Here is a 24,449-nt window from a genome sequence, read left to right as displayed (position 1 = left end):
GAACTTCCCCCCACCCCTTGTCACTAAGATCCGCAGTTTGCTTCACGGGTGGCATTCTGGCCTCCATTCCTGGTTCAGCAGATGCAATCTCATTAAAATGAACATACTCCCTAAATTTACTTATCTTTTCCAAGCTCTCCCGATCCAGATTCCAGTCCTGTTTTTTAAGCAAGCTCAATCCTTGCTCACTCAATTTAACTGGGCCCACAAAAATCCCAGACTTAAGCGGTCACAGCTGACATTGTCTAAACAACAGGGAGGGTTGGTTCTCCCTAACTTGCGACGCTACTACCTGGCCTCCCATCTGGGCCGTGTATTGGACTGGAATCGAAACAAACTTTCTAAGCTCACTCCCGAATTCCGCTAAGAAGCGCCATGTAGTGCTATAAGTATTTACCCACAGAATTTATGTCACATCCCACTATAGGGGCTTAGTTGAAAGTCAGTCACCTGATCGCTACCCAAAACACACTCACGTCTTTGACTTCCCCCCTATTCCCTATACGTGGCCATCCAACCTTTGAACTGGGGACCCACTTAGAAATTCCAACCTAGACAATGCGTCTAAATTCGTCATTGATGGAAAATGGCCTTCTTTCTCAACCCTAACAGATCCGACATGGCTTTTCCAACTGCCTTTTTGGAGAGCGGCGCAACGACATCATTTTCTCCATTCCATCCCCAATCCTCAAACGTTCGCCCGCCCTCAGACGGAGTTTGAGACTCTATGCAGGAGCGAAGGCCCTTTGGCCCACATTCTCTCTCAAACAGATTACCCACACTTAACCTGTCTGTCCAACTGGGAAAAGGACCTTAATTGCTAATTTTCCCCAGCACAGAGACAACGCATTATCACTTTGGCTCTCAAAATGTCGCTGTGCACGAAGATACAGGAGACGAATTTTAAACTTCTCACCAGGTGGTATTTGACACCATCAAAGCTGCAGAAATGTTTCTCCTCTTCCTCGAACATATGCTGGAGGTGTGGAGAAGAAGAGGGCACGTTGCTGCACATTTTTTGGTCCTGCCTCAGCTTGGTGGACTTCTGGACAGAGATCCGATGCATAACACAAAAATTCACAGACTTCTCCATCCAGGAAGAGGCTGCATTCTTTCTCTTGCACCATTCACAGATTCCCATTAAGAAGTACAAAAAAATCTATTTTACGTCATGTGATAAATGCGGCGAAATCCTGCATCCCTCTCTATTGGAAAAAATGTTCCCCCCCTTTCATTACTCACTGGCTTAAGAAAATAGAGGACATTAAAAAAAATGGAGGACTTGATCCTCACATCACAAGGTATACAAGAATTTTTTAAACAAACCTGAGACATCTGGAATACCTTTATATTCTCACTGGAAGGATGTCGCCTGCTATCGCCTTAGTGCTCTGAGCTTTCCTTGACTGGCCCCTTGGACAGTGGCTGCCATCGTGTCTCGTCCCCTCTTCTCCTTTTCTGATCTTTCAACCCTTCTCTTTTCTGCCTTCCTCCCCTATCTCTCACCCCCTCCATCCCCTCTCTCTTTTGGAAAGAGTGGAAAATTGGGAATGACGGCCCCACACCCCCCTCTGGATGGATTATGCCGGAGGGACCTGGGGGTTTGTGTGACCCTGGATCTTGGTACAGTACTTTATCCGTGCCTCGAATCATTGTGATTGATGGAAGGCAGACTCACAGTTGCGAATATACCTGTATCAAGTATTGTTCAGCTGCTTTTTGCTCTGTATTTCTCTGTTGCATTATGTACTCGGGGGACCGTCTTCCCCTATTTGGAGAAAAAATTATATTTGAAAAAAAAAAGAAGCCTACGACACCTGGTATTCCCAGGCGGTTTCCCATCCAGGCATTAACCAGGCCTGACCCTGCTTAGCCTCCAAGATCAGACGAGATGGAACAGATTCAGGGCGATGTGGCCGTAGCCGATATCTTCAGGCACTCTCAACTCTCTTGACAAACACCAAGATGGTCACCTTGGAAACAAGCGGAAAAAAATAGGTCAACGGCCACAACATAAAAAGAAGCCTACGGCATCTGGAAATCCCAGGCGGTCTCCCATCCAGGTACTAAACTGGTCCCAACCCTGCTTAGCCTCTGAGATCAGATGAGATTGGGCTCTTTTAGGGTGGTGTGGCCGTAGGAGATTTCTTCAGGCACTCTCAACCTTGACTAACGCCAATATGGTCACCTTGGGAAACAAACAAAAAAATCAAGTCAACGCCAACAACATGAGAAGAAGTCTACAGCACCTAGTATTCCCAGGTGGTCTCCCATCCAGGTATTAACAAGGCCCGACCCTGTTTAGTCTCTGAGATCAGACGAGATCTGGTGCTTTCAGGGTTATGTGGCCATAGGCGAGCTCTTCAAGCACTCTCAACCCTCTTGACAAACACCAAGATGGTCACCTTGGTAAACAAACAAAAAAAAAAAAACAAGTCAACGCCAACAACATAAAAATAAGCCTTCAGCACCTAGTATTCCCAGGTGGTCTCCAATCCAGGTACTAGCAAGGCCCGACCCTGTTTAGCCTCTGAGATCAGAGGAGATCTGGCGCTTTCAGGCTTATGTGCCCATAGGCAATCTCTTTGGGCACTCTCAACCCTCTTGACAAATGCCAAGATAGTCACCTTGGGAAACAAGCGAAAAAAAAACAAAACGAATCAAGGCCAACAACATAAAAAGAAGCCTACAATAACTGGTATTCCCAGGTGGTCTCCCATCCAGGTACTAACCAGGCCTGACTCTTCTTAGCCTCCAAGATCAGACGAGATTGGGTGCTTTCAGAGTGCTCGGACTCTTTCCCCATCACTAATGGGACGAGGCAGGGGTGCCCTCTGTCTCCCCTAATTTTTATTCTGACACTGGAACCACTTATGTGTCACGTTCGGAATGACCCGAATATTACTGGCATATCCAAACCCTCGGCACACCACAAAATTGCGGCGTACGCTGACGATCTAATTTTTTTCGTCTCCAATCCACACATTTCGCTTCCCAATATACTCGTGGCTCTCCGGCGATACGGCAGCCTATCAAACTATAAAATCAATTGCACCATCGGCTGTATTGAATATATCGGTCCCGGATGGTGAGGCCAAGAGGCTATGCTCCGCTTTTCCATTCTACTGAGCTGAAAAATCTATACGTTACCTGGGCGTTGACATCGCAGCGGATTTGGTGCAATTGTACCCGCTTAATTTTCTTCCTCTCCTGAATAGACTGAAATCTGATTTGGGAAACTGGCATGATTTAACACTGACCTGGTTCGGGCGCTGTAATGCATTCAAAATGACGGCCCTCCCGCGGATCTTATACTTGTTCCAGACATTATCGATCCGGTTACCCCCAATCTTTTTCAGACATCTGCAGGTGCTGCTCCGGGACTTTATTTGGGCGCGCAAACCGCCCAGAGCCCGTTTGCAATTGCTTGCCAGACCAAAGGACAAGGGGGGTCTGGGTCTCCCAGATCTGAGACAATACAACAGAGCGACTCTGCTAGCGAGAGTCGTTGATTGGCATTGTAATGGCCCACACAAGCAGTGGGTGGAGATGGAGATTGAGGATGGATCCATTCCCCTATTGACCTCCCCGTGGCTCCTGTCCTCCCTACCAAAAGACCTCAGAGATCACCCCGTAGTGGGAGCTACGTTGGCTGTTGTGCGGAGGTTGTTCCGCTGCACACACATTGCTCCCCTGCCGTCACCAATGACTCCGGTTATAGGTAATCCAGACTTCCCACCGGGATTTACCAACAAGAAACTGCGACAGTTGACAGTGGTGGGGAAACAGCGTCTGGGAGAGGTGTGGTCCTCGGGAGGGCTCCCGACCACGCAAACTGTCGCCAAGCTTTCTGACCCTCCGCTTGACTTGTTTAATGCTTATCAACTTCGTCACTTTCTTCTGGCCATACAAAGGGCCCCCTACACTCCTAGAGACCTGACGCCCTATGAATCCATCTGTCACAAAAAGGAACCTGTGCAACACACCCTCTCCCTCCTGTACAACCTATTAAGTAGTCAGGAGGAGGAGTCGACCCCACCATTTATCCACAAATGGGAGATTGCATTTGGCATCACATTTACCCCACAACAGATAGGGAATATCCTGACATTAGTACATAAAGCTTCCATCGCAAACCAATATCAAGAATCAGGATACAAGATAGTCTCACGCTGGTATAGAGTCCCATACCTTCTGAATAAAATGAATAGATCGATTCCGGATGTTTGTTGGAGGTGCAATTCAGATACGGGGACCATGGGACACATTTTCTGGGCATGCCCGGCCTTGAGGAACATTTGGGTGGAGGTGACCGGGACAATAAAAACAGCCTGTTCGAAAATACAAAAAAACCCTCACGATGCAACTCCTGAACGCCGCCCGGGCCTGCATTCCCACACTGTGGAGGCAGCCTCAGCCCCCATCCAAGGTGCTGTGGTATTCCAAAGTCAATCATATTCTCCGGATGGAAGAATTGACCGCCACCCTTCACAACACTGAAGAGGCATTTAGTGTTACATGGAGGCCCTGGAGGTATTTTACTGGTACTTGAGACTACATTTGGGAGGTGAGCAGCGCCCCTGTCCCAGAAAACGACTGAACATCTAACGTTTACCTACGTAGGCCAAGTCTGCCCTGGGTGGCATTCCCCCCCTTCCCTTTTTGTCTTTATTTTTCTTTTTTTCCCTGCCGCCATCCCCCCCCTCTTCTCTCTCCGTCTTTGCACTCTCTTCTTCCCCCGTCCTCCCTTTTGACTATGCCTTGTCTCCTTACTAGCCTTTGGGACCCAGAAGAACCCCAGGGTTCTGGACACGACCGGCTCATATTTTACTCTGGTTCACGTAGGTCATGATAAGCTGGCTCGCTGTGGTCCCAGTTGTTCTCCATGATTACATTTGTCCGAACGGAGCTGCATTAGTTATACTGTACTACATGTCGGAGGTGGGGTTTCTCTCTTTTCTGCATGAAACTCTAGGACTCCCCTCTGAGAACCCAGAGTTATTTGGCTGCCTATTTTTTGTTACCATGTAATTGTGACCCTGGGTCATGCTGTATGGTTGACTGTTATATTTATGTTGTTCTACTTATACTTAATAAAAGAATAAAACAAAAAAAAAAAATTAAGTCAATGCCAACAACTTAAAAAAAAAGCCTATGGCATCGAGAAATCCCAGGCGGTCTCCCATCCCGGTACTAACCAGGTCCCAACCCTGCTTAGCCTCTGAGACAGGGCTGGTGCAAGGATCGTTGACACCCTAGGCGAAAACCTAATTTTGCCACCCCCCCCCGGCTGCGCCCATGACTCCACCTGCCCTTGCTACACATGACCTATCTGACCCCTACACTGACCCCCTGACACATAAACTAATCCACCTGACTCCTACTTCCTGCACTACTCACATCACATTGACCCCTACACTGACCCACCTGATAATTACACCGACCCACCTGGCACCTACACCAACCCACCTGGCACCTACACTGCCAATTACACTGACTATCGCGCTGACACCTACACTGACCATCACGCTGACACCTACACTGACCATCACGCTGACACCTACCCTGAAAACACATACCCTGAAAACACATACCCTGAAAACACATACCCTGAAAACACATACCCTGAAAACACATACCCTGACACATAAAATGGCACTGACGCATACACTGACGCATACACTGACGCATACACTGACATGACACATACACTGACACGACACATACACTGACACATTACACTGACACGACACATACACTGACACGACACATCACACTGGCATGACACATACAGTGGCATGACACATACACTGACACATCACACTGGCATGACACATACACAGACACATCACACTGGCATGACACATACACAGACACATCACACTGACATGACACATACACTGACATGACACATACACAGACACATCACACTGACATGACACATCACACTGACATGACACATACACTGACACATCACACTGACATGACACATACACTGACACATTACACTGACATGACACATACACTGACACGACACATACACTGACACATCACACTGGCATGACACATACACAGACACATCACAATGACATGACACATACACAGACACATCACACTGACATGACACATACACAGACACATCACACTGACATGACACATACACAGACACATTACACTGACATGACACATACACTGACACATTACACTGACATGACACATACACTGACACATCACACTGGCATGACACATACACTGACACATTACACTGACATGACACATACACTGACACATTACACTGACATGACACATACACAGACACATCACACTGACATGACACATACACAGACACATCACACTGACATGACACATACACAGACACATCACACTGACATGACACATACACAAACACATCACACTGGCATGACACATACACAGACACATCACACTGACATGACACATACACAGACACATCACACTGACATGACACATACACAGACACACCACACTGGCATGACACTGACACACATCACACTGACCTACCTGACTCCTACTTCCTGCATTACTCACACACAAACCCCCTCCATACAGCTCAATGGATCCATCCTCCTCCTTACCTCTGCTCTTTGATGCTGCCTTCAGCGACCATCATCCCACCAGGCCTCTCCGACTCCTCCGCACTGCCAGCGCCGTCCACCCGCTCCGCCGGGGCCACGCCAGCGCCATCCATCCGCTCCGCCGGGGCCACACCAGCGCCGTCCACCCGCTCCGCCGGGGGCCACACCAGCGCCATCCATCCACTCCGCCTCCATCATATCCCCGCCGGGACCAGGCCAGCGCCGTCAACCCCGCTCCATGATGTCCCCGCCGGGCAGGAGGTCAGCTGACCGACCTCTCGAAGCTCCCATCTCCGCCGAGCCCCGCCCCTCCGCTGCACTCACACAGACACACAGCGCAGCTCCAGAGGGACAGGCTGGAGCAAAGGAGTCCCGGAGCGGCGCTGTGAGATGAGTACGGTGGGGCGCTCAGCGGGAAACATGGGGGATTGGTGGCGCCGGTGGAACACCACAGGGGGGGCGAGAGAGCAGAAGAGGAGCTCACACTGGGCAGAGGCCGTAGTTGCGCCCTAGGTGGTAGTGCGCCCTAGGCGGCTGCCTACTTCGCCTAGTGGTAGCGCCGGCCCTGCTCTGAGATCAAATGAGATTTGGCTCTTTCAGGGTGATGCAGCCATAGTAGATTTTTTCAGGCACGCTCAACCCTCTTGACAAATGCCAAGATGGTCACCTTAGGAAACAAACAAAAAAAACAAGTCAACACCAACAACATAAAAAGAAGCCTACCGCACCTAGTATTTCCAGGCGGTCTCCCATCCAGGTATTAACAAGGCGCGACCCTTTCTAGCCTCTGAGATCAGCAGAGATTGGGCGCTTTCAGGGGGATGTGCCCATAGGCAATCTCTTTGGGCACTCTCATCCCTCTTGAAAAATGCCAAGATAGTCACCCTGGGAAACAAGCGAAAAAAAACAGGTCAACGCCAACAACATAAAAAGAAGAATACGGCACCTGGTATTCCAAGGCCGTCTCCCATTCAAGTACTAACTAGGCCCAACCCTTCTTAGCCTCTGAGATCAGAAGAGATAGGGTGCTTTCAGGGTGATGTGGCTGTAAGCGATCTCTTTAGGCACTCTCAACCCTCTTGACAAATGCCAAGATGATCCCTTTGGGAAACAAGCGAAAAAAACAGGTCAACACCAACAACATAAAAAGAAGCCTGCGGCATCTGGAAAACCCAGGCGGTCTCCCATCCAGGTACAAACCAGGCCCAACCCTGCTTAGCCTCTGAGACCAAACGAGATTGGGCGCTTTCAGGGTGTTGTGCCCATAGGCAATTTCTTTGTGCACTCTCAACCCTCTTGACACATGCCAAGATGGTCACCTTGGGAAACAAGGGAAAAAAAACAGGTCAACGCGACAACATAATGAGAAGCCTACGGCACCTGGTATTCCCAAGCTTTCTCCCATCCAGGTACTAACCAGGCCCATCGCTGCTTAGCCTCCGAGATCAGATGAGATTAGGCTCTTTCAGGGTGATTTGGCTGTAGGCACTCTCTTTGGGCACTCTGAAGCCTCTTGACAAAGGCCAAGATGGTCACCTTGGGAAACAAGCTAAAAAAAACAGGTCAAAGCCAACAACATAAAAAGAAGCCTACGGCATCCAGTATTCCCAGGCGATCTCCCAATCAAGACACTAACCAGACCAGATCCTTCTATGGCACCTGGTCTTCCCAGGCAGTCTCCCATCCAGGTACTAACCAGGCCTGACGCTGCTTAGCCTCTGAAATCAGACGAGATCGGGTGCTTTCAGGTTGATGTGGCCGTAAGCGTTCTCTTCAAGACACGCCTAACCCTCTTGACAAACGCCAAATGGTCGCCTTGAAAACAACAGACAAAGCCAACAACATAAAAGGAAGCCTATGGGCTTACAGCGGACCTTAAAAGATGGGACCCACTAGCTCTGTCATGGTTCGGACGCTGTAAAGTGTTGAAGATGAACGCGTTGCCACGACTTCTGTATCTACTACAAGCCTTACCTATCAAAATACCCCAGACTTTCTTTCATTCGGTTCGCTCAATCTTTATCAAGTTCCTCTGGCGCGGAAAACATATGCGTATTGGTAGGGCAATGCTATTGCGACCGAAATTGCGGGGAGGTATTGGCTTCCCGCACCCTGCTCTATATTACACAGCGAGGCACATGACACCGGTGGTTGACTGGTGCCGGTGTTCTGCCATATACTGTCCGGCCATGATATAGTGTCCGCTGTGTACTCCGAAGCTGAACGGCTCCTGCGCGGTGAGTGGAGGTGGTAGCCCCACCATCCAAGCGGACATAGGGTTGTGAATATTAGCCACTTCCCGACCAGCGCACGACGATGTACGTCGACAGCATGGCACGGGCAGGCATATTGGCGTACATGTACGTCCAATATTCTTTGCCGCCGTGCCATCGGGAGCGCGCCGGCGGCGGCGCGCTCCCGCGCTGGTCGGGACCCCCGTGAGTCCGGTCGCGGGACCCGCGGACTCGATCGCCGCGGGCATCCCCGCGATCGTCTCACGGAGCGGCGGAAGTGAGGAAATGCTGTATAAACAACATTTTCTCATTCTGCCTAGCAACTAGTGACGCTGATCTCTGCTCCATGTGATTGGAGCAGAGATCAGTGTACACTAAATGAAAGCCCATCCCCCCCACAGTTAGTAACACTCCCCTAGGAACACTTAACCCCTACACTGCCACTCACTGGTTAACCCTTTCACTGCCAGTGTCATTTACACAGGAATCACTGCATTTATATAGCAGTGATTACTGTATAAATGACAATGGTCCCAAAAATGTGTCAAAAATGTCCGATGGGTCCCCGACAATGTCGCAGTCACAATAAAAATCGCAGATCGCCGCCATTACTAGTAAAAATAAAATAATAAAAAAATATTAATAAAAATGCTATAAAACTATCCCTATTTTGTAAACGCTATAACTTTTGCGCAAACCAATCAATAATCGCTTATTGCGATTTTTTTTACCAAAAATATGTAGACGAATTCGTATTGGCCTAAATTGAGGGAAAAAAATGTTTTTTTATATATTTTTGGGGGATATTTATTATAACAAAAAGTAAAAAATAATGCGTTTTTTTCAAAATTGTCGCTCTATTTTTGTTTATAGCGCAAAAAATAAAAACCGCAGGGGTGATCAAATACCACCAAAAGAAAGCTCTATTTGTGGGAAAAAAAGGACGTTAATTTTGTTTGAGAGCCACGTCGCACGACCGCGCAATTGTCAGTTAAAGCGACGCAGTGCCGAATCGCAAAAAGTGGTCTGGTCTTTGACCAGCAAATTGGTCCGGTCTGAAAGTGGTTAGAGGTCCCCTCGCAGGCGAGCTTCGCTCGCCACGCTTCGGGCTTGGCTTCGCTGCGCTCGGCTCTTTTATATTCTTACTCTATGTCCACTTGGATAGTGGGGATAGAACCTGTACTCAGTGCGCAGGTGCCGTTCATGCTCGCAATTTTTGAAATCTGTGTTGCTGTGTACTGCGCATGCGCAGTACACAGCGGACACTATCCGATGGGGGACCATATGTGATAAGACACCGGCATGGGGAACTGAAGCTATGGGTCAAGCTAGAGCAGGAGATGGCGCGGGTTCCACTGGCTGGTCTGCCTTGGGCGGGGAGGCCATTGGAGCCCTGTGTGACTACTCACCCATTAATTGGCCCCTCGCTCGCCGAGATGGATAGTTTTTTTTACCTTTCCCACCTGACTAACTTCCCTTCTCCTATGACCCCAATTATTGGACATCCTAGATTCCCTCCGGGCCTGTCTGACCAGGCCTTTACCAGGCAAGCCCCGAAAGGGCTTCTGAGAGCAGCCCTATTTCTTGGACCCACAGGCTTGATTCCCATGGGAACCATACTGCTAGAGCAAGTACCTGTTGCATTGGATAGCTGGAGAGCTAGACAGCTAATCCATTTCCTCGGATCACTACCTAACCATTCGTTCTTCTCTAGACAATTCCACCCCTTCAAGGAACTTTGCCTGGATGATGGCCCAATTCATGGTTCCCTCTCTAGGTCCTACCTAATCCTGACAGATGCACAATCCTCCACGGATCCACCCTTCCTAGCTAAATGGAAAAGGGACTTACAAACTACATTCTCCAAACCACAGAAGGACAGAATACTCTTTTTCGCCCATAAGTCGTCACTCTGCAGTAAATATCAGGAGATCTCATATAAGCTGATCACATGCTGGTATCGTACACCGGTGGTGTTGGCCAAAATATTCCCCGGTCAATCTGACCGCTGCTGTCGCTGTGGGCAACAGGCTGGCACCATTCTCCACATTTTCTGGGAATGCCCTAAATTACAAACATTCGGGCAGCCTGTCCTGAGACTCATCCACAAGTTCACAGACATTTCCTTAGCCAATGATCCCGCAGCAGTTCTTCTCAATCTAACTCCTATGTCGATAAAGCGTTATCATAAGTCCTTACTTAAACATCTCCTCAAGGCAGCTAGGGCCTGCATCCCAAGTCAGTGGAAAGAGCAATCTGCTCCAATGGTGACCCAGTGGTTCGCAAGGGTTAATGATATTGAACGAATGGAAGACCTGACTGCCACAATGAGGGATAAAACGGAGGAGCATGGGAACAGATGGTTCTACTGGACCCAGTTTCGCTTTTCGGAAGAATACCTCCGCGAGACATAGTAAGCTCATGGTGATCGTTGGAGATCGCTGTTCCAAACGTTGGACAGCTGATGAGCTGGTGAGCCGAGGGCGTCTCTTGCTCCCTGGGAGGGGACCCCATCCTATCCACTCTACCCACGACACCCCCTTACCCCTTCTTTTCCTTTTCTGCCATTTCCTTCCCCAATCTTCTCTTTCCCCTTCTCCCTCCTTTCAGTTCTACTATTTCCCTTCTTAACTCAAAAAAGGGAAAAGAAAATGGTATGTTCCGACCCCATTTGACTACTACACAATACTCTTCCTCTATCTATGGATATCTAAACTCTTCGAAGGTAGCAGGGCTAGTATCAATAATATTTTAAGTGGTAGAGGATCCCAACGAGATGGAGCTTTAATCTCATCTTGATATGACCGCAAAGCTGTACACGTGCTATTCTCCTTGGACTTCTTACCATTGGCTCTGATATCCATGCAATATGATCGTTTGTTTGTAACTATTTGTATCACACATTCTGTGAAGTTGCCTTTGCATTGTATGTCGCATACTACTAAATAAAAAAATAAAAATAAAAAAAAAAGCCTATGGCATCTGGTATTTCCAGGCGGTCTCCCATCCAGGTACTAACCAGGCCCGACACTGTTTAGCATCCGAGATCAGACGAGATTGGGCGCTTTCAGGGTGATGGGGCCGTAGGTGATCTCTTTGGGCACTCTCAACCCTCTTGACAAACGCCAAGATGGTCACCTTGGGAAACAAGTGAAAAAAAAACCAGGTCAAGGCCAACAACATAAAAAGAAGCCTACAGCACCTAGTATTCCCAGGTGGTCTCCAATCCAGGTACTAGCAAGGCCCAACCCTGTTTAGCTTCTGAGATCAGAGGAGATCGGGCGCTTTCAGGGTTATGTGCCCATAGGCAATCTCTTTGGGCATTCTCAACCCTCTTGACAAATGCCAAGATAGTCACCTTGAGATACAAGCGAAAAAAAACAGGTCAATGTCAACAACATAAAAAGAAGAATACGGCACCTGGTATTCCAACGCCATCTCCCATCCAGGTACTAACTAGGCCCAACCCTTCTTAGCCTCAGAGAAGAGAAGAGATAGGGCTCTTTCAGGGTGATGCTGCTGTAAGCGATCTCTTTGGGCACTCTCATCCCTCTTGACAAATGCCAAGATGGTCACCTTGGGAAACAAGCGAAAAAAGAAAACGAATCAACGCCAACAACATAAAAAGAAGCCTACAATAACTGGTATTCCCAGGTGGTCTCCCATCCAGGTACTAACCAGGCCCGACTCTTCTTAGCCTCCAAGGTCAGACGAGATTGGGTGCTTTCAGAGTGATGTGGCCATAGGCAATCTCTTCAGGCACTCTCAACCCTCTTGACAAACACCAAGATGGTCACTTTGGGAAACAAGCGGAAAAAAAACAGGTCAACGCCAACAACATAAAAAGAAGTCTACGACACCTGGTATTCCCAGGCAGTCTCCCCTCCAGGTACTAACAAGGCCTGACTCTTCTTAGCTTCCAACATCAAACGTGATCGGGTGCTTTCAGGGTGATGTGCCTGTAGGCAATCTCTTCAGGCACTTTCAACCCTCTTGACAAACGCCAAGATGGTCACCTTGGGAAACAAGCAAAAAAATAAAAATAAGTCGGAAGCTAGAGACAATACGGCCCGAGTCCTCAATTTAATCCATGCGGCGCATGTACAGGGAAGGCCCTTGCTTATGTTGTCAACGGACGTGGAGAAGGCCTTTGACAGGGTGGCCTGGCACTTTATGCAGGCCACCCTGAAACATATAGGTCCAATATATATATATATATCCAATGCAACAGGTACTTGCTCTAGCAGTATGGTCCCCATGGGAATCAAGCCCGTGGGTCCAAGAAATAGGGCTTCTCTCAGAAGCCCTTTCGGGGCTTGCCTGGTAAAGGCCTGGTCAGACAGGCCCGGAGGGAATCTAGGATGTCCAATAATTGGGGTCATAGGAGAAGGGAAGTTAGTCAGGTGGGAAAGGTGAAAAAAACTATCCATCTCGGCGAGCGAGGGGCCAATTAACGGGTGAGTAGTCACACAGGGCTCCAATGGCCTCCCCGCCCAAGGCAGACCAGCCAGTGGAACCCGCACCATCTCCTGCTCTAGCTTGACCCATAGCTTCAGTTCCCCATGCCGGTGTCTTATCACATATGGTCCCCCATCGGATAGTGTCCGCTGTGTACTGCGCATGCGCAGCGAGGCCAAGCCCGAAGCGTGGCGAGCGAAGCTCGCCTGCGAGGGGCCCTCTAATATTCACAACCCTATGTCCACTTGGATGGTGGGGCTACCACCTCCACTCACCGCGCATGAAAATCTCCGAAGCTTCGTCTGCTCCGTACTGCGCATGCGCAGTACGGCGCAGACACTATATCATGGCCGGACAGTATATGGCAGAACACCGGCACCAGTCAACACCGGTGTCATGTGCGTCGCTGTGTAATATAGAGCAGGGTCCGGGAAGCCAATACCTCCCCGCAATTTCGGTCGCAATAGCATTGCCCTACCAATACGCATATGTTTTCCACGCCAGAGGAACTTGATAAAGATTGAGCGAACCGCATGAAAGAAAGTCTGGGGTATTTTGATAGGTAAGGCTTGTAGTAGATACAGAAGTCGTGGCAACGCGTTCATCTTCAACACATTACAGCGTCCGAACCATGACAGAGCTAGTGGGTCCCATCTTTTAGGGTCCACTGTAAGCCCATAGGCTTCTTTTTATGTTGTTGGCTTTGACCTGTTTTTTTTGCTTGTTTCTCAAGGCGACCATCTTGCCGTTTGTCAAGAGGGTTGGGCGTGTCTTGAAGAGAACGCTTACGGCCACATCAACCTGAAAGCACCCGATCTCGTCTGATTTCAGAGGCTAAGCAGCGTCAGGCCTGGTTAGTACCTGGATGGGAGACTGCCTGGGAAGACCAGGTGCCATAGAAGGATCTGGTCTAGTTAGTGTCTTGATTGGGAGATCGCCTGGGAATACTGGATGCCGTAGGCTTCTTTTTATGTTGTTGGCTTTGACCTGTTTTTTTTAGCTTGTTTCCCAAGGTGACCATCTTGGCCTTTGTCAAGAGGCTTCAGAGTACCCAAAGAGAGTGCCTACGGCCAAATCACCCTGAAAGAGCCCAATCTCATCTGATCTCGAAGGCTAAGCAGCGATGGGCCTGGTTAGTTCCTGGATGGGAGACAGCTTGGGAATACCAGGTGCCATAGGCTTCTCATTATGTTGTCGGCGTTGACCTGTTTTATTTTCCCTTGTTTCCCAAGGTGACCATCTTGGCATGTGTCAAGAGGGTTGAGAGTGCACAAAGAAATTGCCTACGAGCACAACAACCTGAAAGCGCCCAATCTCGCTTGGTCTCAGAGGCTAAGCAGGGTTGGGCCTGGTTTGTACCTGGATGGGAGACCGCCTGGGTTTTCCAGATGCCGCAGGCTTCTTTTTATGTTGTTGGTGTTGACCTGTTTTTTTCGCTTGTTTCCCAAAGTGATCATCTTGCCATTTGTCAAGAGGGTTGAGAGTGCCTAAAGAGATCGCTTACAGCCACATCACCCTGAAAGCACCCTATCTCTTCTGATCTCAGAGGCTAAGAAGGGTTGGGCCTAGTTAGTACTTGAATGGGAGACGGCCTTGGAATACCAGGTGCCGTATTCTTCTTTTTATGTTGTTGGCGTTGACCTGTTTTTTTTCGCTTGTTTCCCAGGGTTTTGGCATTTTTCAAGAGGGATGAGAGTGCCCAAAGAGATTGCCTATGGACACATCACTCTGAAAGCGCCCAATCTCCGCTGATCTCAGAGGCTAGAAAGGGACGCGCCTTGTTAATACCTGGATGGGAGACCGCGTGGAAATACTAGGTGCGGTAGGCTTCTTTTTATGTTGTTGGCATTGACTTGTTTTTTTTGTTTGTTTCCCAAGGTGACCATCTTGGCGTTTGTCAAGAGGGTTGAGCGTGCCTGAAAAAATCTACTATGGCTGCATCACCCTGAAAGAGCCAAATCTCATTTGATCTCAGAGGCTAAGCAGGTTTGGGACCTGGTTAGTACGTGGATGGGAGACCGCCTGGGATTTCTCGATGCCATAGGCTTTTTTTTTTAAGTTGTTGGCATTGACTTATTTTTTATTTTTTGTTTTATTCTTTTACTAAGTATAAGTAGAACAACACAAATGTAACAGTCAACCATACAGCATGACCCAGGGTCACAATTACATGGTAACAAAAAATAGGCAGCCAAATAACTCTGGGTTCTCAGAGGGGAGTCCTAGAGTTTCATGCAGAAAAGAGAGAAACCCCACCTCCGACATGTAGTACAGTATAACTAATGCAGCTCCGTTCGGACAAATTTAATCATGGAGAACAACTGGGACCACAGCGAGCCAGCTTATCATGACCTACGTGAACCAGAGTAAAATATGAGCCGGTCGTGTCCAGAACCCTGGGGTTCTTCTGGGTCCCAAAGGCTAGTAAGGAGACAAGGCATAGTCAAAAGGGAGGACGGGGGAAGAAGAGAGTGCAAAGACGGAGAGAGAGGAGGGGGGGGATGGCGGCGGGGAAAAATAGAAAAATAAAGACAAAAAGGGAGGGGGGGGAATGCCACCCAGGGCAGACATGGCCTACGTAGGTAAACGTTAAATGTTCAGTCGTTTTCTGGGACAGGGGCGCTGCTCACCTCCCGAATGTAGTCTCAAGTACCAGTAAAATACCTCCAGGGCCTCCATGTAACACTAAATGCCTCTTCAGTGTTGTGAAGGGTGGCGGTCAATTCTTTCATCCGGAGAATATGATTGACTTTGGAATACCACAGCACCTTGGATGGGGGCTGAGGCTGCCTCCACAGTGTGGGAATGCAGACCCGGGCGGCGTTCAGGAGTTGCATCGTGAGGGTTTTTTTGTATTTTCGAACAGGCTGTTCGGTCAAGTGTAGAAGGCACGCTGCTGGGTTGTCTGCGATATCTACATTTCTGAGAGTTTTTATCGTCCCGGTCACCTCCACCCAAAAGTTCCTCAAGGCCGGGCATGCCCAGAAAATGTGTCCCATGGTCCCCGTATCTGAATTGCACCTCCAACAAACATCTGGGATCGATCTATTCATTTTATTCAGAAGGTATGGGACTCTATACCAGCGTGAGACTATCTTGTATCCTGATTCTTGATATTGGTTTGCGATGGAAGCTTTATGTACTAATGTCAGGATCTTCCCTATCTGTTGTGGGGTAAATGTGTTGCCAAATGCAATCTCCCATTTGTGGATAAATGATGGGGTCGACTCTTCCTCCTGACTACTTAATATGTTGTACAGGAGGGAGAGGGTGTGTCGCACAGGTTCCTTTTTGTGACAGATGACTCATAGGGCGTCAGGTCTCTAGGAGTGTAGGGGGCCCTTTGTATGGCCAGAAGAAAGTGACGAAGTTGATAAGCATTAAACAATTCAAGCGGAGGGTCAGAAAGCTCGGCGACAGTTTGTGTGGTCGGGAGCCCTCCCGAGGGCCACACCTCTCCCAGACGCTGTTTCCCCACCACTGTCAACTGTCGCAGTTTATTGTTGGTAAATCCCGGTGGGAAGTCTGGATTACCTATAACCGGAGTCATTGGTGACGGCAGGGGAGCAATGTGTGTGCAGCGGAACAACCTCCGCACAACAGCCAACGTAGCTCCCACTACGGGGTGATCTCTGAGGTCTTTTGGTAGGGAGGACAGGAGCCACGGGGAGCTCAATAGGGGAATGGATCCATCCTCAATCTCCATCTCCACCCACTGCTTGTGTGGGCCATTACAATGCCAATCAACGACTCTCGCTAGCAGAGTCGCTCTGTTGTATTGTCTCAGATCTGGGAGACCCAGACCCCCCCTGTCCTTTGGTCTGGCAAGCAATTGCAAACGGGCTCTGGGCGGTTTGCGTGCCCAAATAAAGTCCCGGAGCAGCAGCTGCAGTTGTCTGAAAAAAATTGGGGGTAACCGGATCGGTAATGTCTGGAACAAGTATAAGATCCGCGGGAGGGCCGTCATTTTGAATGCATTACAGCGCCCGAACCGGGTCAGTGTTAAAGCATGCCAGTTTCCCAAATCAGATTTCAGTCTATTCAGGAGAGGGACAAAATTAAGCGGGTACAATTGCGCCAAATCCGCTGCGATGTCAACGCCCAGGTAACGTATAGATTTTTCAGCTCAGTAGAATGGAAAAGCGGAGCGTAGCCTCCTGGCCTCACCATCCGGGACCGATATATTCAATACAGCCGACGGATGGATTGGAGACGAAAAAAATTAGATCGTCAGCGCATGCCGCAATTTTGTGGTGTGCCGAGGGTTTGGATATGCCAGTAATATTCGGGTCATTCCGAACGTGACACATAAGTGGTTCCAGTGTCAGAATAAAAATTAGGGGAGACAGAGTACACCCCTGCCTCGTCCCATTAGTGATGGGGAAAGAGTCCGAGCACTCTGAAAGCACCCAATCTCATCTGATCTAAGCTAAGAAGAGTCAGGCCTGGTTAGTACCTGGATGGGAGACCACCTGGGAATACCAGTTATTGTAGGCTTCTTTTTATGTTGTTGGCCTTGATTCGTTTTGTTTTGTTTTCGCTTGTTTCCCAAGGTGACCATCTTGGCATTTGTCAAGAGGGTTGAGAGTGCCCAAAGAGTTCGCTTACAGCAGCATCACCCTGAAAGAGCCCTATCTCTTCGCATCTCTGAGGCTAAGAAGGGTTGGGCCTAGTTAGTCCCTGGATGGGAGATGGCTTTGGAATACCAGGTGCCGTAGTCTTCTTTTTATGTTGTTGACATTGACCTGTTTTTTTTTCGCTTGTTTCCCAAGGTGACTATCTTGGCATTTGTCAAGAGGGTTGAGAGTGCCCAAAGAGATTGCCTATGGGCACATAAGCCTGAAAGCGCCCGATCTCCTCTGATCTCAGAGGCTAAACAGGGTCGGGCCTTGCTAGTACCTGGATTGGAGACCACCTGGGAATACTAGGTGCTGAAGGCTTATTTTTATGTTGTTGGCGTTGACTTGTTTTTTTTTTTTTTTTGTTTACCAAGGTGACCATCTTGGTGTTTGTCAAGAGGGTTGAGAGTGCTTGAAGAGCTCGCCTATGGCCACATAACCCTGAAAGCAACAGATCTCGTCTGATCTCAGAGACTAAACAGGGTCGGGCCTTGTTAATACCTGGATGGGAGACCACCTGGGAATACTAGGTGCTGTAGACTTCTTCTCATGTTGTTGGCGTTGACTTGATTTTTTTGTTTGTTTCCCAAGGTGACCATATTGGCGTTAGTCAAGGTTGAGAGTGCCTGAAGAAATCTCCTACGGCCACACCACCCTAAAAGAGCCCAATCTCATCTGATCTCAGAGGCTAAGCAGGGTTGGGACCAGTTTAGTACCTGGATGGGAGACCGCCTGGGATTTCCAGATGCCGTAGGCATCTTTTTATGTTGTGGCCATTGACCTATTTTTTTCCGCTTGTTTCCAAGGTGACCATCTTGGTGTTTGTCAAGAGAGTTGAGAGTGCCTGAAGATATCGGCTATGGCCACATCACCCTGAATCTGTTCCATCTCGTCTGATCTTGGAGGCTAAGCAGACCAGCAGGCCTGGTTAATGCCTGTATGGGAAACCGCCTGGGAATACCAGGTGTCGTAGGCTTCTTTTTTTTTTTCAAATATAATTTTTTCTCCAAATAGGGGAAGACGGTCCCCCGAGTACATAATGCAACAGAGAAATACAGAGCAAAAAGCAGCTGAACAATACTTGATACAGGTATATTCGCAACTGTGAGTCTGCCTTCCATCAATCACAATGATTCGAGGCACGGATAAAGTACTGTACCAAGATCCAGGGTCACACAAACCCCCAGGTCCCTCCGGCATAATCCATCCAGAGGGGGGTGTGGGGCCGTCATTCCCAATTTTCCACTCTTTCCAAAAGAGAGAGGGGGTGGAGGGGGTGAGAGATAGGGGAGGTAGGCAGAAAAGAGAAGGGTTGAAAGATCAGAAAAGGAGAAGAGGGGACGAGACACGATGGCAGCCACTGTCCAAGGGGCCAGTCAAGGAAAGCTCAGAGCACTAAGGCGATAGCAGGCGACATCCTTCCAGCGAGAATATAAAGGTATTCCAGATGTCTCAGGTTTGTTTAAAAAATTCTTGTATACCTTGTGATGTGAGGATCAAGTCCTCCATTTTTTTTAATGTCCTCTATTTTCCTAAGCCAGTGGGTAATGAAAGGGGGGGAACATTTTTTCCAATAGAGAGGGATGCAGGATTTCGCCGCATTTATCACATGCCGTAAAATAGATTTTTTTGTACTTCTTAAAGGGGAGGGCCACCCTGAAAAACAAAAAAATGTTAAAAATTACAAAAAATCTAAAAAAAAAAAAAATGAAAAAATTTTTTTTTTTTTACTTACCAGAAATGCCTGTTGCTAGGCACTTTCTCCTAATCTTCCTCTTCCTCCTCCGCGGAGATCTTCTGTCTTCTGTCTTCGTCGCGGCGTCTTCTGGGTAATGAGTCGCGCTGTGTTCTGGGAACTGTGTGTTCCAGAACACAGCGCGTCCCATTCAGAAAGCGCTGCGGGACTCGCGCATGCGCAGTAGCTGCGGGACTCGCGCATGCGCAGTAGGAAACGGGCAGTTAAGCCATAAGGCTCCGCTGCCTGTTTCCCTTACAAGGGATGGCGGCGCCGGGACCCGAGAGCCGAGGGACGGGTCGGCCTCGGGCGGCCGACATCGCGGGCGCCCTGGACAGGTGAGTGTGTTTATTAAGTCAGCAGCTGCAGTGTTTGCAGCTGCTGACTTTTTTTTTTTTTTTTTTTTTTTTTTTTATAACCGGCCCTCCACTTTAATGGGAATCTGTGAATGGTGCAAGAGAAAGAATGCAGCCTCTTCCTGGATGGAGAAGTCTGTGAATTTTTGTGTTATGCATCGGATCTCTGTCCAGAAGTCCACCAAGCTGAGGCAGGACCAAAAAATGTGCAGCAACGTGCCCTCTTCTTCTCCACACCTCCAGCATATATTCGAAACATTTCTGCAGCTTTGATGGTGTCAAATACCACCTGGTGAGAAGTTTAAAATTTGTCTCCTGTATCTTCGTGCACAGCGACATTTTGAGAGCCAAAGTGATAATGCGTTGTCTCTGTGCTGGGGAAAATTAGCAATTAAGGTCCTTTTCCCAGTTGGACAGACAGGTTAAGTGTGGGTAATCTGTTTGAGAGAGAATGTGGGCCAAAGGGCCTTCGCTCCTGCATAGAGTCTCAAACTCCGACTGAGGACGGGCGAACGTTTGAGGATTGGGGATGGAATGGAGAAAATGATGTAGTTGCGCCGCTCTCCAAAAAGGCAGTTGGAAAAGCCCTGTCGGATCTGTTAGGGTTGAGAAAGAAGGCCATTTTCCATCAATGACGAATTTAGACGCATTGTCTAGGTTGGAATTTCTAAGTGGGTCCCCAGTTCAAAGGTTGGATGGCCACGTATAGGGAATAGGGGGGAAGTCAAAGACGTGAGTGTGTTTTGGGTAGCGATCAGGTGACTGACTTTCAACTAAGCCCCTATAGTGGGATGTGACATAAATTCTGTGGGGGAATACTTATAGCACCACATGGCGCTTCTTAGCGGAATTCGGGAGTGAGCTTAGAAAGTTTGTTTCGATTCCAGTCCAATACATGCCCCAGATGGGAGGCCAGGTAGTAGCGTCGCAAGTTAGGGAGAACAAACCCTCCCTGTTGTTTAGACAATGTCAGCTGTGACCGCTTAAGTCTGGGATTTTTGTGGGCCCAGTTAAAATGAGTGAGCAAGGATTGAGCTTGCTTAAAAAACAGGACTGGAATCTGGATCGGGAGAGCTTGGAAAAGATAAGTAAATTTAGGGAGTATGTTCATTTTAATGAGATTGCATCTGCTGAACCAGGAATGGAGGCCAGAATGCCACCCGTGAAGCAAACTGCGGATCTTAGTGACAAGGGGTGGGGGGAAGTTCAACATAAACGTACGCGCGATGTCCGGTGGAATGTAAGTACGTGAGTATATCTTACTTATCCATGCCAGCATCCGTTCACTCAGACCTATATGGCGAAGGACCGAGAACATTAATGTCCATTTGACCCGATCAAAAGCCTTCTCGGCATCAGTACTCATGAAAAGACAAGGGGTCCCAGATGACTTTGCTTTACGGATCAGGGTAAGCACCTTAGTGGTGTTGTCCCTATCTTCCCTGGTGGGAATAAAACCTAACTGGTCAATATGTATAAGGGACTACAAGTAATGTGCCAATCACGTGGCGAGGAGTTAGAGAATAGTTTTAGGACCGAATTTTGGAGGGAAATGGGTCTGTAGCTCCCACATAGGCCTGGGTCCTTGCCCTCCTTAGTTATCAACGAGATGTGGGCTCTAAGGGTATCCTCAGGAAAATAAATTCACCAAGCGCAGGCCGAGAATAGGGAGGAAGGTCTTAAAGTATTGTGCGGTATATCCGTCAGGGCCCGGAGCCTTACCCACCTTCGGAGGTCCCACGGCCGTCTGGACTTCTTCCAGTGTGATCGGGTCCTCCAAGTACTCCGGTGATTCCGATGAGAGGGTTGGTAGACCAGAACCGGTTACATATCTGTCTATATTGTCCTGTCCAGACCCTGAATCGGGCAGGTTGTAGAGATCAGAGTAACATTTTTCAAAGACTTCGACTATTTGGGTTGGGGTAGAGGCCCTCTGGCCATTCTCATCTATCAACTGTGGTATGTAAGAGCCAAATTTCAACTCCTTTACCGACCTGGCTAAGATTTTTCTGCATGTGTCCTCTGATTCCTACGTCAGTTTACGACAAACCTGGAGTGCCGCTTTCGCTTTATAATGGAGTAGGACAGCAATATGGGTATGGAGTGTCCCCAATTCAATCTCTAAGGTCCGTAAGGGGGTATGTTTATGTTTCGCTTACACAGAGGCAAGTTCACGAAACAGATTAGCAAGCTGTTCCTTCCGTGTTCGTTTGATGCGCGCCCCGTGCCTGATAAGTACCCTGTGGAGTACTGACTTGTGAGCCTCCCAAATTATCCCCGGGTCACAGTCCTGCTTTAGTTTTCTTGGAAATAAAGGTCCAATTCCCTGGTCACATCTGCTAAAACTTACGGTATCTGGAGGAGGCTCTCATTAAGGTGCCAGAATAGAGACCTAGGTGAGGGGTAGGGAGCGAGGAGCAAGAGGCAGAAGTGTCAACCGATGGCGAAAGGGGACATTAAAGTCCCCACCTAATATCAATTGGCCCTCCCGAAAGTCACATAATCTGTGCAGGGTAGTTCTGAGGAACGTGTCTTGGTGATCATTGGGAGCGTACACAGTGGCAAATGTAAAAAGGCGCTCTCCAATGTGGCCCCTAAGAAAAAGATATTGGCCCCCAGGGTCCACCAGAGAATCCTGGAGAACCCAGGGGAGCCTGCTAGAGATCAGAATGGAGAGGAGGGGTTAGTAGAGTGGTAGACCTTAGGGAAGGATCTCGACCATAGAAAGGGGAGGCTAGTATTTTTAAAATGTGTTTCTTGTATAAAGGCCACATCAGTACAGGATGTGTTCAGTTCTCACAGGAGGATCCACCATTTTTCAGGGGAGTTCAGTCCCTTAACGTTTAGAGAGGTGACCTTGACTGAGTCTGCCATCGCTCCTCGGGGAGGGGGACATCAGAGAAAAGCAAAGAAAGTTGAACCAAGGTAGGTTTTGGGTAGGTAATGCATGGCGGGAACTAAGGGGGAGAAAGGAAGGGCAAATGGAAGGAAAGGTAAAGGGAAAAAGAGGCCGGGCACCTCAACCCCAGGGGGAGAGGGAAATTAAGGGTTGTCCGCACTCAACAGTACAGGAAGGGTATACTAAAACAGCACAATTATGCTATAGCGCTTACCAGATGTACACTGGGTTTAAAGCGCTGTCCTACTTGGGTTATTGGGTAGACAGGTCGGAGAGGGAGCCCCCGAATCCTAGTCCCCCCAGTCCCGGCAGTGGTAAATGTCACGTCTGATACCGGTATGCAAATAAAAGACAATCAGTAACATCAAAGAAACAAAAAACAATAGTATAACCAAAACAGAGGTAGAGCATATAACTGTCAGCACTGAGGGGTCTCCTCGGCTCGCCCTAAACATAGGCATGCACGAGGGAGCCCGTCACAACAGAAAAGGCATCACAGAATGGGATCCACCACCCCCCGTCCCATACCCCTAAAGTACATGCAGTCCCCGGACAAATGCATTTCTCCCTTTGGCAGATTGTCCTCTCCTTACCCCCCTCTCCCCCGTCCACGGCCCGGGGGGAAAAGGGGCAGGGAAGGGGGGAAAGGGGGAGTGGAAGGGGGGAAAGGGGGAGTGGAAGGGGGAAAGGGGGAGGGAAAGGAGGGAAGGGAAGGGTGGGAAGGGGGGGGGAGGGAGGGGGGAAACAGGGGAGAGGGGACAAACATGCAGAAATGTCAAGTCCTTTAGCGCACTCCCACCAGCAAACACCCGGACCCCATAAATTTCAACTCCTCCCCTCCATGGTCACCACATCAAGATGAAAGAGGAGCAGCCCTGGTCGGTGCATGGAAAATCCGGCAGGCAAGGGGCTGGGGCCACCATCCCTCCATCCAACGGGAGACTTCACCTGAGCAGCAGTCCTGGGGCCCGCCAATTAGTGTCTCTCCTGCATCGCCACCGGGGGCTGTGTAGAGCATCCAGAGGGAGGCTGGGACCGCCCAAACAGTAAGGGGTAAATCCTCCAGGGGGGTCCAGAGTCACCCTGGAGGGAAGCAGTGTCTCGTACCAATAGGCTCAATAAATAAGTCATCCAGGGTCCCCGAAAGCTGCAGAAGGCAATGTCAGCAAAGAGTAGGTGGGAGTCAGAGGGGGGGACAAGGGGCGCATCCAGGGGGAGGGGACACATATGCGGGAATGTCAAGCCCTTCCAGTACAGCGCATTAGGTATCACTCAGACCCCCCAAAGTGCAACTCCCCCATCTAAGGTCAAGACTCCAGAAGGGAAGATGAGCCGCCCTGGTCTGTACATGAAAGAACCTGCTGCCAAGGGGTTGGGGCCATCATCCCTTCCTCCAATGGGAGATGGCACCGGAATGAAAGCCCCGTGTCCTGTCAAGTGGTGCCCCTCTGACAATGTCGTTGTGGTATATGTGGAGCATCCAGGGAGAGGCAGGGACCACCCAAAAAGTGAGGGGTAAAGCCTCCAAGGGGGA

General features: G+C 49.0%; 9 pseudogenes; 3 read left to right on the top strand and 6 right to left on the bottom strand.

Moving 5' to 3' along the window:
* Positions 1–2,022: 2,022 nt before the first annotated feature.
* On the bottom strand, positions 2,023–2,142 carry LOC143949766 (5S ribosomal RNA; annotated as a pseudogene).
* A 95-nt stretch (positions 2,143–2,237) lies between these two features.
* Positions 2,238–2,356, bottom strand: LOC143948968 (5S ribosomal RNA; annotated as a pseudogene).
* Positions 2,357–7,982: 5,626 nt separating this feature from the next.
* LOC143949911 (5S ribosomal RNA) lies at positions 7,983–8,101 on the bottom strand (annotated as a pseudogene).
* A 3,717-nt stretch (positions 8,102–11,818) lies between these two features.
* Positions 11,819–11,937, bottom strand: LOC143949207 (5S ribosomal RNA; annotated as a pseudogene).
* Positions 11,938–12,038: 101 nt separating this feature from the next.
* Positions 12,039–12,157, bottom strand: LOC143948745 (5S ribosomal RNA; annotated as a pseudogene).
* Positions 12,158–12,477: 320 nt separating this feature from the next.
* Positions 12,478–12,596, bottom strand: LOC143946578 (5S ribosomal RNA; annotated as a pseudogene).
* Positions 12,597–14,368: 1,772 nt separating this feature from the next.
* On the top strand, positions 14,369–14,487 carry LOC143949645 (5S ribosomal RNA; annotated as a pseudogene).
* A 3,861-nt stretch (positions 14,488–18,348) lies between these two features.
* On the top strand, positions 18,349–18,467 carry LOC143949700 (5S ribosomal RNA; annotated as a pseudogene).
* A 95-nt stretch (positions 18,468–18,562) lies between these two features.
* Positions 18,563–18,682, top strand: LOC143949892 (5S ribosomal RNA; annotated as a pseudogene).
* Positions 18,683–24,449: the final 5,767 nt, after the last annotated feature.

The sequence above is a fragment of the Lithobates pipiens genome, unplaced genomic scaffold (assembly GCF_037356315.1).
Source record: "Lithobates pipiens isolate NorthernLeopardFrog02 unplaced genomic scaffold, aLitPip1_a1.2 Scaffold_30, whole genome shotgun sequence".
In the NCBI taxonomy this organism is placed as follows: Eukaryota; Metazoa; Chordata; class Amphibia; order Anura; family Ranidae; genus Lithobates; species Lithobates pipiens.
Note: the sequence above shows the minus strand (reverse complement) of the source record. Positions and strands in the feature narration are given on the sequence as shown.